The 13,361-nt window shown below is 39.5% G+C and overlaps 1 protein-coding gene across 2 annotated transcripts in view; it reads right to left on the bottom strand.

The window, feature by feature from the left end:
- LOC126484124 (HEAT repeat-containing protein 1) overlaps window positions 1-13,361 on the bottom strand; it is a 271,959-nt gene that overhangs the window by 196,008 nt on the left and 62,590 nt on the right. The gene's annotated exons all lie outside the window — the stretch shown is intronic.

Raw genomic sequence — 13,361 nt, 5'->3', positions numbered from 1 at the left:
ATAGGTATAATGATAACTTTTTTTAGTCAGTTATTTTATATCAGTAAAACAGTTTGTAACTCTGGTAAGTCACATTATGTTAAAAATAAAATATTCCCAAGAAGCCTATTTAAAAAAAAAAAAGGAAGAGGGGGTTGTCTTGTATTCAGGATCATCTTACACTCAGCTCCATATGGAAGATGGTTTCAAAAAGTCTGTCCCACACTTCGGGGATTCTCCATGTTAAGTGTCAGTGGTACAATGTTGCCCACCTATTGCAGCCTGTTATCTTTATTTCCAAAGCATCCTTCCCAATATCCTCTGTGGTGAACCAATCCACAAGTTCATTCCTCGAGATACCAATATTACAGGGGAGCCAGAGGAATACCACCATTTTCCCAATGTTGCAAAAGTCTAGGAAGAGATCTTGTACTTGTGTTACAAAAGAATGCTAAGAATAACAGTGGGCTATAGCCTCACAGTCCTCATTCAGTCGCTACAGGTGAGGACAGACTCATGCGATGGGGTTGGGTGTACTGCCATAAATCCTGCCACAAATGAGTAGCATCCATTAGGCAGGGAGTGTTGCTCATTTGTCCTGATGCATGTGAAGGCATAGCTTGTCCCATCTTCAGAATTTGAGCCATCCAGATAAACACTAACAGGATTAGAGTATTCACCTGAATATCGAGAGGAACAAATGGCAAAAATGCAAGGGTTCTATGACATCCTTTGGACCCAGAAGAGAAAGGTCCAGGTGAATCTGTTGGTAATGCAAGAAATGTTAGGATGTTCCCAAATATGACATAGTGAGAGTATTGAGAAGAGGTAAGCAAAAGTCATAACCAATAGACTGTAGATGAGCTGATACTGCAATTCTTGACCAGTACCATTTTTCTGGAATCCTTAATTAAGTATCATAAAATGAAGGAATTGATTCAAATGTTCTGGATGGCTAGTTGATCTCTGCCTCTAGATGGAACAACCCAAACTCTGGGAGATGTTGTTGTTGTTGTTGTTGTTGTCTTCAGTCCTGAGACTGGTTTGATGCAGCTCTCCATGCTACTCTATCCTGTGCAAGCTTCTTCATCTCCCAGTACCTACTGCAACGTACATCCTTCTGAATCTGCTTAGTATATTGATCTCTTGGTCTCCCTCTACGATTTTTACCCTCCACGCTGCCCTCCAATGCTAAATTTGTGATCCCTTGATGCCTCAAAACATGTCCTACCAACCGATCCCTTCTTCTAGTCAAGTTGTGCCACAAACTTCTCTTCTCCCCAATCCTATTCAATACCGCCTCATTAGTTACGTGATCTACCCACCTTATCTTCAGCATTCCTCTGTAGCACCACATTTCGAAAGCTTCTATTCTCTTCTTGTCCAAACTGCTTATGGTCCATGTTTCACTTCCATACATGGCTACACTCCATACAAATACTTTCAGAAACGACTTCCTGACACTTAAATCTATACTCGATGTTAACAAATTTCTCTTCTTCAGAAACGATTTCCTTGCCATTGCCAGTCTACATTTCATATCCTCTCTACTTCGACCATCATCAGTTATTTTACTCCCTAAATAGCAAAACTCCTTTACTACTTTAAGTGTCTCATTTCCTAATCTAATCCCCTCAGCATCACCCGATTTAATTTGACTACATTCCATTATCCTCGTTTTGCTTTTGTTGATGTTCATCTTATATCCTCCTTTCAAGACACTGTCTATTCTGTTCAACTGCTCCTCCAAGTCCTTTGCTGTCTCTGACAGAATTACAATGTCATCGGCAAACCTCAAAGTTTTTACTTCTTCTCCATGAATTTTAATACCTACTCCGAATTTTTCTTTTGTTTCCTTTACTGCTTGCTCAATATACAGATTGAATAACATCGGGGAGAGGCTACAACCCTGTCTCACTCCTTTCCCAACCACTGCTGCTTCCCTTTCATGCCCCTCGACTCTTATAACTGCCATCTGGTTTCTGTACAAATTGTAAATAGCCTTTCGCTCCCTGTATTTTACCCCTGCCACCTTCAGAATTTGAAAGAGAGTATTCCAGTTAACGTTGTCAAAAGCTTTCTCTAAGTCTACAAATGCTAGAAACATAGGTTTGCCTTTTCTTAATCTTTCTTCTAAGATAAGTCGTAAGGTCAGTATTGCCTCACGTGTTCCAACATTTCTACGGAATCCAAACTGATCCTCCCCGAGGTCCGCTTCTACCAGTTTTTCCATTCGTCTGTAAAGAATTCGCGTTACTATTTTGCAGCTGTGACTTATTAAACTGATAGTTCTGTAATTTTCACATCTGTCAACACCTGCTTTCTTTGGGATTGGAATTATTATATTCTTCTTGAAGTCTGTGGGTATTTCGCCTGTCTCATACATGGGAGATGTAGGACATTAGATTTTATCTGGCATGTCTGATTAAGCTTTCATAAATGGAATAGCTATATGTCAGCAAAAATGCATGATGCAACTTTTGGCACAGATAAACTGGACAAAGAAGACAGCTATGAGATGCTGACACCGGGTAAAAGCCATTCTGAGTAGGTCATCACTTGTAGGCCGACCCACGTGAAATCCACACTACGAATTACACAAGAGGCCATCCATGCTGAGGGTCTAGCAGAGTCACTGGATTACCATGTGCTCAACCTATTTACATAGAACACTGGTAAGACAGAATGGTCTGTAGCTATCCGCCTCTTATGGGGTGTTTCCTGGTTACAAAACTCAGATAATCATACTTTCTCTCCACAGGAGTGGGAACTTGCCCTCAAATCAGATTCAGTTAAAAATAATAAAGATGTGGGTCTTGCATTTTATAGGTAAATAGTCTAACATTTGATTTGTATCCAGTCAGGAATCAGAGCTGTATTTTGGGAGAATGTTTGTTGCCGAGATGTGTTTTAGAGTTCCAAAGATTCTGTATTGAAATACTGGATGGCACTATCTGTTCGTCTTGTGTGGAAACAGAAGGCAGGAGGAGGACAGTTTACAAATGATAATGCTTGGGCGAAGTGCATCGCCACACTGACAGTGGTGACAGTAGTGCCAGCTTTCACTGTGTCATCCTTATGGAAGCCTAGGATATCAGTCAATTTACAAACAGGGTGAGTCAAAAAGGACTTTGCAACTTTGGAATGATACAGAAATGTACTGAGATACCTTACTGAACTGGTAGATGTATCATTTTGTAGCAAACAATGTCATGTTTCACATGAAAGTGTCAAGTGTTATTTTCACTCAATGTGTTGCAACAAACGTAATATCAATAATCAATTTCTTCCAACACTCGCAGCAAATCATGTGTAACTTGTGCAATGGCAGCTTAGATTCGATTTTTCAGGTCGCTAAATCTTTTGGTAGGGGAGGAACACACACATGATCTTCAATGAAAGCCCAGAGAAAGAAATCCACTGGTGTCAAGTCTGGGAAGTGAGGTAGCCATGTGATTGGCCCTTCATGTCCAATCCATTGACCTGGGAAGTGATTATCAAGGATAACCTCGAACTTCTGTGAGGAAATGAGGTAGTGTACCATCTTGCTGGTAGTAAACCAGCCCATCTCAGTCATCCTCACTGGTCTGTAGAATTAAAATGTTTTCAAGCGAATCCAGACAGACAATATCAGTGACAGTTTTTTGCATGAAGAAGAAAGGGCCATATGCTTTCAATTTCCTAAGGGCAACAGCAGGCCTGCTTGGGGATTTCTTAGCATATTCAGTGCAAAACTTACACCGAACATCAGTTGCAGAGTGAGCATACTCCGCACCAGTGAAAATAGACATTTTAACTGTGCTGGTGGTGGAATGAGGTACTGATGCACTACATGACTCAAACTTAGGTTGTTTGCTACAAAATGATTCTGTGAGTTACCTCAATAAATTTCTATATCATTCCAAAGAAAGTCCTTTTTGACTTACCCTGTACTGCTGAAGTGCATTTAATGACCTCAGTGACATCCTCTGTCCATCATAGGACTGGCTTCAAGCAGAGAGATCTTGAAGAAAGTGATATCAACAGGGGAAGCATATGAAGCATTAAGGAAGTGTTAAATGTGTCCCAATCAGCATTCTTACTAACAAAACGTGGGGGATGAGAGGGGAGAGTGTGTGTGTGTGTGTGTGTGTGTGTGTGTGTGTGTGTGTGTGTGTGTGTGTGTGTGTGTGTGAGTGTGTGAGTGTGTGGTGGGGATGGGGGGGCAATGTCCAATATTGATGTGGCTAGGATAAAATGATCAGGTAGTGATCGCTACCATAGAGATCATCGTGATCCTTCCACTGAGTAATAGGATAAACAGATCGTAAAGTTGAAGGCTGCGAAGCATCCATGTGCTGTACTAAAATGAATGGAGAGCTGTTTTTTAGTATAAGAGGTCTATGAACTAAGATGGCTGACAGGGCCCAGTGGCAAGAAAGGAGGGATAGTGTATGTTTGTCTTTGATGGAAGGGTTACTTTTTGGGGATTAACTTGCTGTCATCTGGTTTCTTGATACATTAAATGATCAAAGATCTTGAACTCTTTGATAGTATATTCTCCTCTTGCAACATGGTGTGTTGGTGATCAATGTGCATGTGTGTGTGTGTGTGTGTGTGTGTGTGTGTGTGTGTGTGTGTGGGTGGGTGGGGAGTGATCCTCACCGTAACTGATGCAGCAAGATGGTGGTACAAAGGGTGGGCGGGGCCACCCTGCCACCCTGTGTAGTAGTCATCTGTGATCTCCGCAGATAGGTTCATTTGCACACCTAAATGACACATGGCCAAATTTCATACATTTGAAGCACTTCATGGTGGGTGGTACGTAAGGCTTTTCATCAGCCCAACGGACCATAACACTGGTAGTAAACCACTCTTAATGTCCAAGATAAGTGCTCCAATGTCTACTTTGTTATTTATAAGCCTTCATTGGACCTGAAGGATAAAACTGACTTGATACCATTTCAAATCAGCATATAATTCTTCATTTTTTTGATGTATAATGTTCCTGTGGAAGATTATACTTTTGAATTTATTTAGATTCCTGTGAGAGGTAGTTGTGACTCAGCTGCTGCTGAATTTGCTGCAGCTTAATGTCCAAGACTGAGCATTACAGATCTGTTTCGTATTTTGTTTATTGAGATGAAGTCACTAAACATGTATTGCGTTTTGTCCACAAATAATAATGGTTAGGTATTGAAGGATTCATTGTCAGTCCTCATACAGACTTGGAATTTGAGGCACACATCTCTTTCCTTCTTGACAGGTCAGATTTCATCTTGATTCATACCTAATGAGGGAAATTTGTTGAGGTTATATCCTCCCATATTAAAGTGAGTTAATCACCCTGGTAAGACTGCTGGGACCATAAGATCACCCGTAAGGTTCAACTTAATTCTCTTCAGTCAATTGGTCTGCCATGATGCCACTTACTCCAATCAAAGGTTCTTCAATGTGAGCCATCCCACCTAAGCACTGGCCACCAGGCACGAAGACTGTTGCCTGTAGTCTGCAGTTTGTACATGAGATAGATGCAACTCCTCAGCATTCATAAGGAGGAAATGTAGCAGGTACCAGAAGCATGTTCTATGCACAGTCAAGGGCTACCAACCACCATATAGATACCTGCAACTCCTCATATGGCCTGTCATTAGATAGGATATTGGACAAGCTTCCCAAAATGGGAAAAATTTTGAACATGGAGATCAAACCATGTAATCAGGGATGTTTGTAAATAAACAAAAAGGTGAGTAGGATTTAACAGAAAAATTAAACTGAAAAACTGAAATGAGAGACCAGGGGAATGGCTGTGAGTCAACATCAAATAGGGTATCCGTTGAAGGTTTAGTCAAATGGAAAGAAATAACCACAGAATAGAACTGCAGCATACGAAGAGAAAAATGCCACAATTGTTAAGAACCCCAAGCTTGCGGCACACATGCAAAAAAGTGATGAGCAACCTGGGGATATTATACAGAAATGAAATGATTGTATGGCATTGTCAACCGGGATGTCCTATCTGGGAAAGGTATCATGTAAATGCTTCAAATGTCACTATTACAAGACCACAAATAACAAACACCCCAAATCACTATTGTTTGATCCTAAGCAAAATTGCTCAGATTTGGCAGCTGTAGGACAGCAGGTCTTTACAAGCAGCAGACCAGAACCATCCTCAGCATATGCAGTACTGAAACAGCATTCAGGAAGTGCAGCTAACTACTTTCAGTTGCTCCTGATTCACAGTAACCTGTTCGAACAGAGGTTCCAAACCAGACACATCTGGCTGGGAACCATCAGAAATAGGCTGATAATTTTCATGAACTGGTCACAAATGTTTGACTTGCACATGTGCATAACTGCTATTTAATCTCATGATTTGCAGCTCTTTATTGAGTTGTTCAAACTCATACCTAGTGTTAAGTTCTTCAGCTGAAGCAATTCTACATTTTTTATTTATCTTTAAATTTCATTTTATCATTGTAATTATAGAAGGTTCTTTCATTTTCTTATTGTAATTATAGGAGGTTCTTTCATATTGTTCTTGGGTTATCCAAGCAATGAAAAAATCTGCTTTTGAGTGAAGCTATATTTACACTGCTGACAGCCATACCTGCATGAACTTATAAGAAATATAGCAATTGGTACTTTGCTTTTGGCAGTTTTACTGCCTATATATCAAGCTTTTGCTACACAAATTACACCCACTTTTTCTAATTTTTTTATTAATAAATATCTGAAATTTCAAGGTCTAGTACCTTACATTAATTCCAGTGCATGTGGTAATCACTGAATCCTATCATTATTATGTTGCCCGCTTTCACTGGCTGGGTTGTTTCAGAGAAAGGATCTTAAGTTCAGCACTTTTTGGTGTAGATCCTACTGAATTTCCCTAAGCAGACAATGTAGCACAATGGACTTATTTCTCTGAGGAAAAAGGCTTGTTAATGAGCACTAATAATTTATTCTTTTAGTTTTCGTGCAAAATGTAAATTGTACGCAGGTTTATATTATGGTAAAATCAGTACTACTGACAACAGGTACACTGTGTACATGACGTTTTAGGTAGCATCTACACTGCGATGACAGAAGCCATGGGATATTTCATACTATTGTGTCGGACCTCCTTTTTGCTGGCATAGTGCACCATGGACTTTGCAAGTTGTTGGAAGTTCACTGCAGAAATACTGAGCTATGCTGCCTCTGTAGCTGCCCATATTGTGGAAGTGTTCCCAGTACAGTATTTTGTGCACGAAATGACCTCTTGACTAGGTTCCATAAATGTTCAATGGGATTAATGTCAGGTGATCTGCGTGGCCAAATCATTCACTCGAACTGATGACAATGTTCTTCAAGCCAATCGCAAACAACTGTGGGCCCGGGTCATGGCACGTCATCATTCATAAAAATTCCATCTTTGTTTGGAAACTTGCAGTCCATGAATGGCAGCAAACGGTCTCCAAGTAGGAAAACAAAGCCATTTCCAGTCAATGATCAATCAGTATGATCACAGACAAGCATTCCACTCATTACTCAATATCACCCAGGACTGGAACAACTGTATCACATTCTCCGCCAGGGTTCCAACTGCCTCTCGCTGTGCCCTGAAATGAGGAATGTCATACCCACTATCTTTCCCACCCTTTCCACAGTGGTATTCCACTGCCCACTGAACTTACATAATATTCTTGTCCATCCCTACACAACCCCTGCTCCCAACCCCTTGCCTCATTGTTCTTTTCCCTGTAATACACCTAGATGCAAGACCTTCCCCATACATTCTCCCACCACCAGTCCAGTTACAAGCATCACTCATTCCATCAAAGGCACGGCTATCTGTGAAACCATTCATATAACCTACTAGCTAAGCTGCAACCACTGTGCAACATTCTACATGGGCATCACAGTCAACAAGCTGTCTGTCCACATGAATGGCCACTAGCAAACTGTGGCCACAAAACACCTGGACCACCCAGTTGCTGGGCATGCTACCCAACACAATGTTCTTTTGACTTCTTCACAACCTGTGCCATCTGGATCCTTCCCACCAACACCATCTTTTCTGAATTCCACAGGTGGGAACTCTCCCTACAATATACCCTATGTTCCTGTAACCATCCTGGCCTCAAAACATTGTTAGTCATTGTCCTTTACTCACCTATCCCCTTCCCTGTTCTCATTCCAGCAGTACACAGCCCTCTATTCCACCAATGCACCAATAGTTGTTTTACTTCTCTCCTTTTTTGCAGCCCCCCCCCCCCCCCCTCCTGCCCTCTACCTAACCTGGTGAGACAAGGCATGGGAGATATGTTTTTGTACATAGTCTGGAGGGTAATTAGGTCTGTGAAGGTCTCAACGAGACTCTTGGTGTTTTTCGGGAGCGACTGCTTGTCAGTACAGATACAACAGCTATAGGTGGCTAGGCATTATGGAAGGGACTTCTTGTATGGAATAGGTGGCAGCTGTCAAACTGTTGGTATTGCTGATGGTTGGTAATTTTAATATGGACAGAGATACTTAATGTGGCCATCTTTGAGACAGAAGTCAACATCTAGGAAAGTGGCTTGTTGGGTTAGGAGGACCAGATGAAGTGAATGGGGAAGATGATGTTGAGTTTCTAGAGGAATGTGGATACTGTGTCCTCACCCTCAATCCAGATTACAAAGATGTCATCAATGAATGTGAACCAAGTGAGGGATTTGGTATTCTGGATGGTTAGAATGGATTTTTCTAGATGGCCCATGAATAGGTTGGCATAGGATGGTGTTATGCAGGTGCCCATAGCTGTAACCCAAATTTGTTTGTAAGTGATGCCTTCAAAAGAGAATAACTGTGGATGAGGATATAGTTGGTCATAGCGACTAGAAAGGAGGTCATAGGTTTGGAATCCATCGAGCGTTGGGAAACGTACTGTTCAATAGTGGCAAGGCCATGAGCATTAGGGATGTTGGTGTAAAGGGAGGCAGCATCAATAGTGAGGAGCAGGGCATCATGTGGTAAAGGAACAGGAACTGTGGAGAGTCAGTGGAGGAAATTGTCAGTATCTTTTATAAAGGAGGGCAGGTTGGGGGTAATAATGGGCCTTCCCACCACAACTTCCTCCTTAACCCCAACACCCACTTAGCTTCTCCATTCATGCGCTGCTGCTTGCAGTCTGGCTTTAGCAGCCAGAGGCTGCAGTCATGTGTGTATAAGTTTCCTTTGCATGAGTGTGTCTGTGTTTGTTGCCTAGTCTGATGAAGCCTGTTTGGCCGAAAGCTTTGTCTGATAGTCTGTTTGGGTTGCCTATCTGTGACTCAGCATTTCCGCTGTATCTTTTTCATAATGTTTTTATTTATTTACTTTGGCATAAATAAAACGCATTAAAAGAGTGGCTGGTTGCTGTATTTTCATAGTAAAAAAAGTAATCAAAGTTTGAAAAGATAACATATCTGATAACATGCAACAGAAGGTGAGGATGGAAGAGCTGCTCAGTCATTTTAACACTTGCCATAAACATCTGAAACCCGTCCAAAATTTCCTACCGTGTGGTAAGTGTCTGTACCCGACAGCTTTCCAGCGGGTCTAGATTCACTGAGAACCGACGTTTTCTCACAAATCTCACACTGAAGATCTCTTAAACAAACTGGCATAATGAATTTGTTGAAGAAGAGAGAACTTTCATATAACATTCAGAACTTCATTTCATCTGTTATAAACCGCATTTAGCCACAAAATTAAATTAAATATAATTAAATTAAATGTAAATATTAAACAATAATATTTTATTATCAAACATAGCATTCTATGTTAACTATCATTTTTTCCTATCAAATAAACACTTGGCATTCAATTTTAAGTGTGTTTATTAAAACTGTTTTCGAAGCTATTTTCAAGGAGTTTACATTTTAAAGTAAAAAATTAACATTCTCGGAACTGTAATGTGCCTCCCAACAGTAAAGCTGTATATGTTTCTTCTGTACTTGGGAAAAAAGGTTTCAATGTATAAGATAAAATGACTGCATTCCTTTTCGATTCAAGAAGCACAATGCAGTTTTGAGTTGAATTTTCCATCATCTGGATACTTATTACAATAATTCTTCTGCAAATAAGCAAACATATTTCATGCATGATACGCCCAAAGATTAATAGTCTTGAATAAACTATGCAAATGAAGCTGTATTTCCTGTAACTACCATATGATGCCTAATTTTCATTTCCCAAAAGAGTTTTTTCGTATCTCATTTTTTTAACAAAGGTTATATCACTGCGCAACATTTCACACACTTTGAAATATTATGCAGATATCACAGTGTTTATAGCACTATTCACCACACTGCCACAGCTACGAAATTTATCGCATTAAAGATACTCCACGCAGTTCGTGGTATTACGGATGGTCTTCACACATTATCACAGTAAACTGCATATCTAACTGTATTAGTAAACTACGAAAATGAGAATACACACACACACACACACACACACACACACACACACACACACACACACACACACACACGCGCGCGCGCGTGTGTGCGGAAAGGGAGCAAGGATTATTTTATTGCATTAGAGTCTACACAAAACTTGCTAAAAGAAATATGTTTTCATTAACTTAATGCTAAGCAATATCAGCCCAATACTCACTGCTGTAAAAGAAATAACACATTTCATCACCTTTTATCATTTTGAAGTGCAATTGATAGACATTATATTTTTGGGTGCCCAGCTAGGTTGGTACCCTACTTTTACACATAAGAAAAAGAAAATTTGAAAGAAGAATGGTCCAATGTTTTGTGAAATGATTTGCCTAAATGAAAGAAATAAAACAGATTAAAGAAAAAATTGGCATGACTTTGAATGATGATTGAAATCATGCTCACCAAATGAGACTGAACAGTTTACATAATGCACCACACAAATGCCCTCTAGTAGTCCACAAATTCTAGGATTCTAAGTTAAATACTAATTTTTACATTCTCATTCAGCACCTTGTTTGCTGTAAATGATTTCAAACATCTTTCAAAGACGCTTCAAACGTTTCTCTAACCTATTTTATTCCTTACTTTTCGACAACTCATTTAATAAAACATTTGACTGTTGTTTTTCCTTTTCCTAAAAATAATTCAAGCTTAATTCAGAAAGAATGAAATACAAAATATTTGAATATAAATCAGTATTTTAATATTATTAACAGCATGTAGATCAAGATAAAGTTAGAGGTTTCAATGTATGCAGCGATTTGACATGTTTTTGACATTTCGTTTACACAGCAGCAGTTGCTCATGAAATATTTCAATGATCGCTCAAACTGGTAATGAAGTTTTTCTCAAGTACCCTGATTACTTTCAAGCATTTAAATCTTTCTTTGCAAAACTACAACTCACACTAGTCAATTTGATACTCTATTTTTCTATTTCCCTCTCTTTGTTTGGCTATGGAAAGTCAAACAAAAATCCACTGTGCAATTTATAGGCAGTCTTGTTTTCACTCCACACAAACATTGGACCAGAAAAAAATAAAATCATTGACATGGCTGGACACTTAGAAAAAAAGAAAAAAAAGAGCCAAATTTGACCTTGGTCAGTAGTAAATGGGAAAATTATATCCATTACAAACAAATCTGCTTTATATATGGAATTTAACCTGATAAATAAGTCAACAACAAGGGTTAAAAGTAATTTTTGACATTATTTGCATAACCAGAAAATCAGTCTAGGTTTCACGTAAGTATGAGGGATGTTTGAAAAGTCCGTGCAAAGTCCGAGAGATGGCACCACCGTTGCATATCGAGGTCATGTTTAGTTAGTAGCATCTTTGGAAAGAATGCATAGCAAGTTTCAGCCATATTGGTCCATTTCTTTGTGTTTGGCACTTGTGTGAATCAAGGAAGTCAAGTGGCTGTCAAAAAATGGACGACGAAAAATTTCATGTGGTGATTAAACATTTCTTTATGAAAGGCAAAATGCCTCAAGAGAATCTTGACAAACATTACAGTGACTTTGCACCTTCGATTAGAACAGTATATAATGGGTTTCAAAATTTTCAGAGTGGCCATATGGGGACAAATGATGTTGAACATTCTGGACGTCCTGTGGAGGTTACGACTCCAGAAATCATTGATAAAATTCGTGATATGGGGATGGGTGACAGAAGAGTTAAAATGCATCAGATTGGTAGTGCTGTGGGCATATCAAATGAATGGGTACATAATATTTTGCATAAACATTTGAACATGAGAAAGCTATAGGCAAGATGGTTCCACGACTGCTCACACTTGACCAAAAACGGAGTCGTCTGAAGTGTTGCAAGGGTGGTTTGCAGCTGTTCAGGAAGAATCCGCAGGACTTCAAGCGTCATTTCGTAACTGTGGATGAAACATGGATACATTACTCTATTCCTAAGACCAAACAACAATCTAAACAATGGGTTACCAAGGGAAAATCTGCACCAAAAAAGGTGAACACCAGTCCTTCGGCCAGATAGGTTATGGTGACTGTCTTTTGGGACTCGCAAGGGATAATACAAATCAACTATCTGGAAAAGGGTTAAACTGTTACAGGTGCATATTATTCATCATTACTGGACAATTCGAAACCCGAGCTACAAGAAAAACATCGGCGATTGAACCACAAAAAAGTCCTTTTCTGTCATGACAGTGCACCAACACACACTTCTGTCATGACAGTGCACCAGCACACACCTCAGCAATTGTGATCACAAAATTAATGGAAACAGGATTCCAACTCGTTTCACATCCCCTCTATTCTTCAGACTTGGCTCCCTCGAACTACTATTTGTTCCACAATTTGAAGAAATGGCTGGCGGGACAAAGATTTTATTCAAACGAGGAGGTGACTGCACCAACTAATAGCTATTTTGCACACTTAGACAATTCTTCTTATTCGGAAGGGATCAACAAATTAGAACAGTGTTGGACGAAGTGTATAAGTCTAAAAGGAGACTATGTCGAAAAATAAAAAAGGTTTACCCAAACACGTAAGTAGTTCTTATTTTCTTATTCTTTCAAACGCCCCCTGTAAACTAAGTTATCAAAACCTACAGCTTCACTTTATTTAGAAAGCTTTCTAATATACGAACATATTGGTAATCAGAAAAAAACACATCTAAGAAGCAATACAATGCATAAATCAATGTAACATTGGAGTCTAGTATTATACCACACTGGTTGCCATTGTATAAAGCAAAACTTCCTTTTATTTTGTTTCTATTAGTACACCGTTTTGGGTGTGAAGACATTTTCAAATTTATACACAAGCACAACCCATTAGAACAGTCATGCTTTGGTTAGCTTCAAAGTTGAAATTGTGTAGAAAAGGAAGCAAAATAAAGGGAAGTTTACTGCATCCAACAGGCAGGCAGAATTTGTTATGGCTGTTGAAACTAAAATAATACTGAAGTCT

Source organism: Schistocerca serialis, chromosome 6 (genome assembly GCF_023864345.2).
Source record: "Schistocerca serialis cubense isolate TAMUIC-IGC-003099 chromosome 6, iqSchSeri2.2, whole genome shotgun sequence".
Lineage (NCBI taxonomy): Eukaryota > Metazoa > Arthropoda > Insecta > Orthoptera > Acrididae > Schistocerca > Schistocerca serialis.
This window is presented reverse-complemented; position numbering and strand designations above follow the sequence as displayed.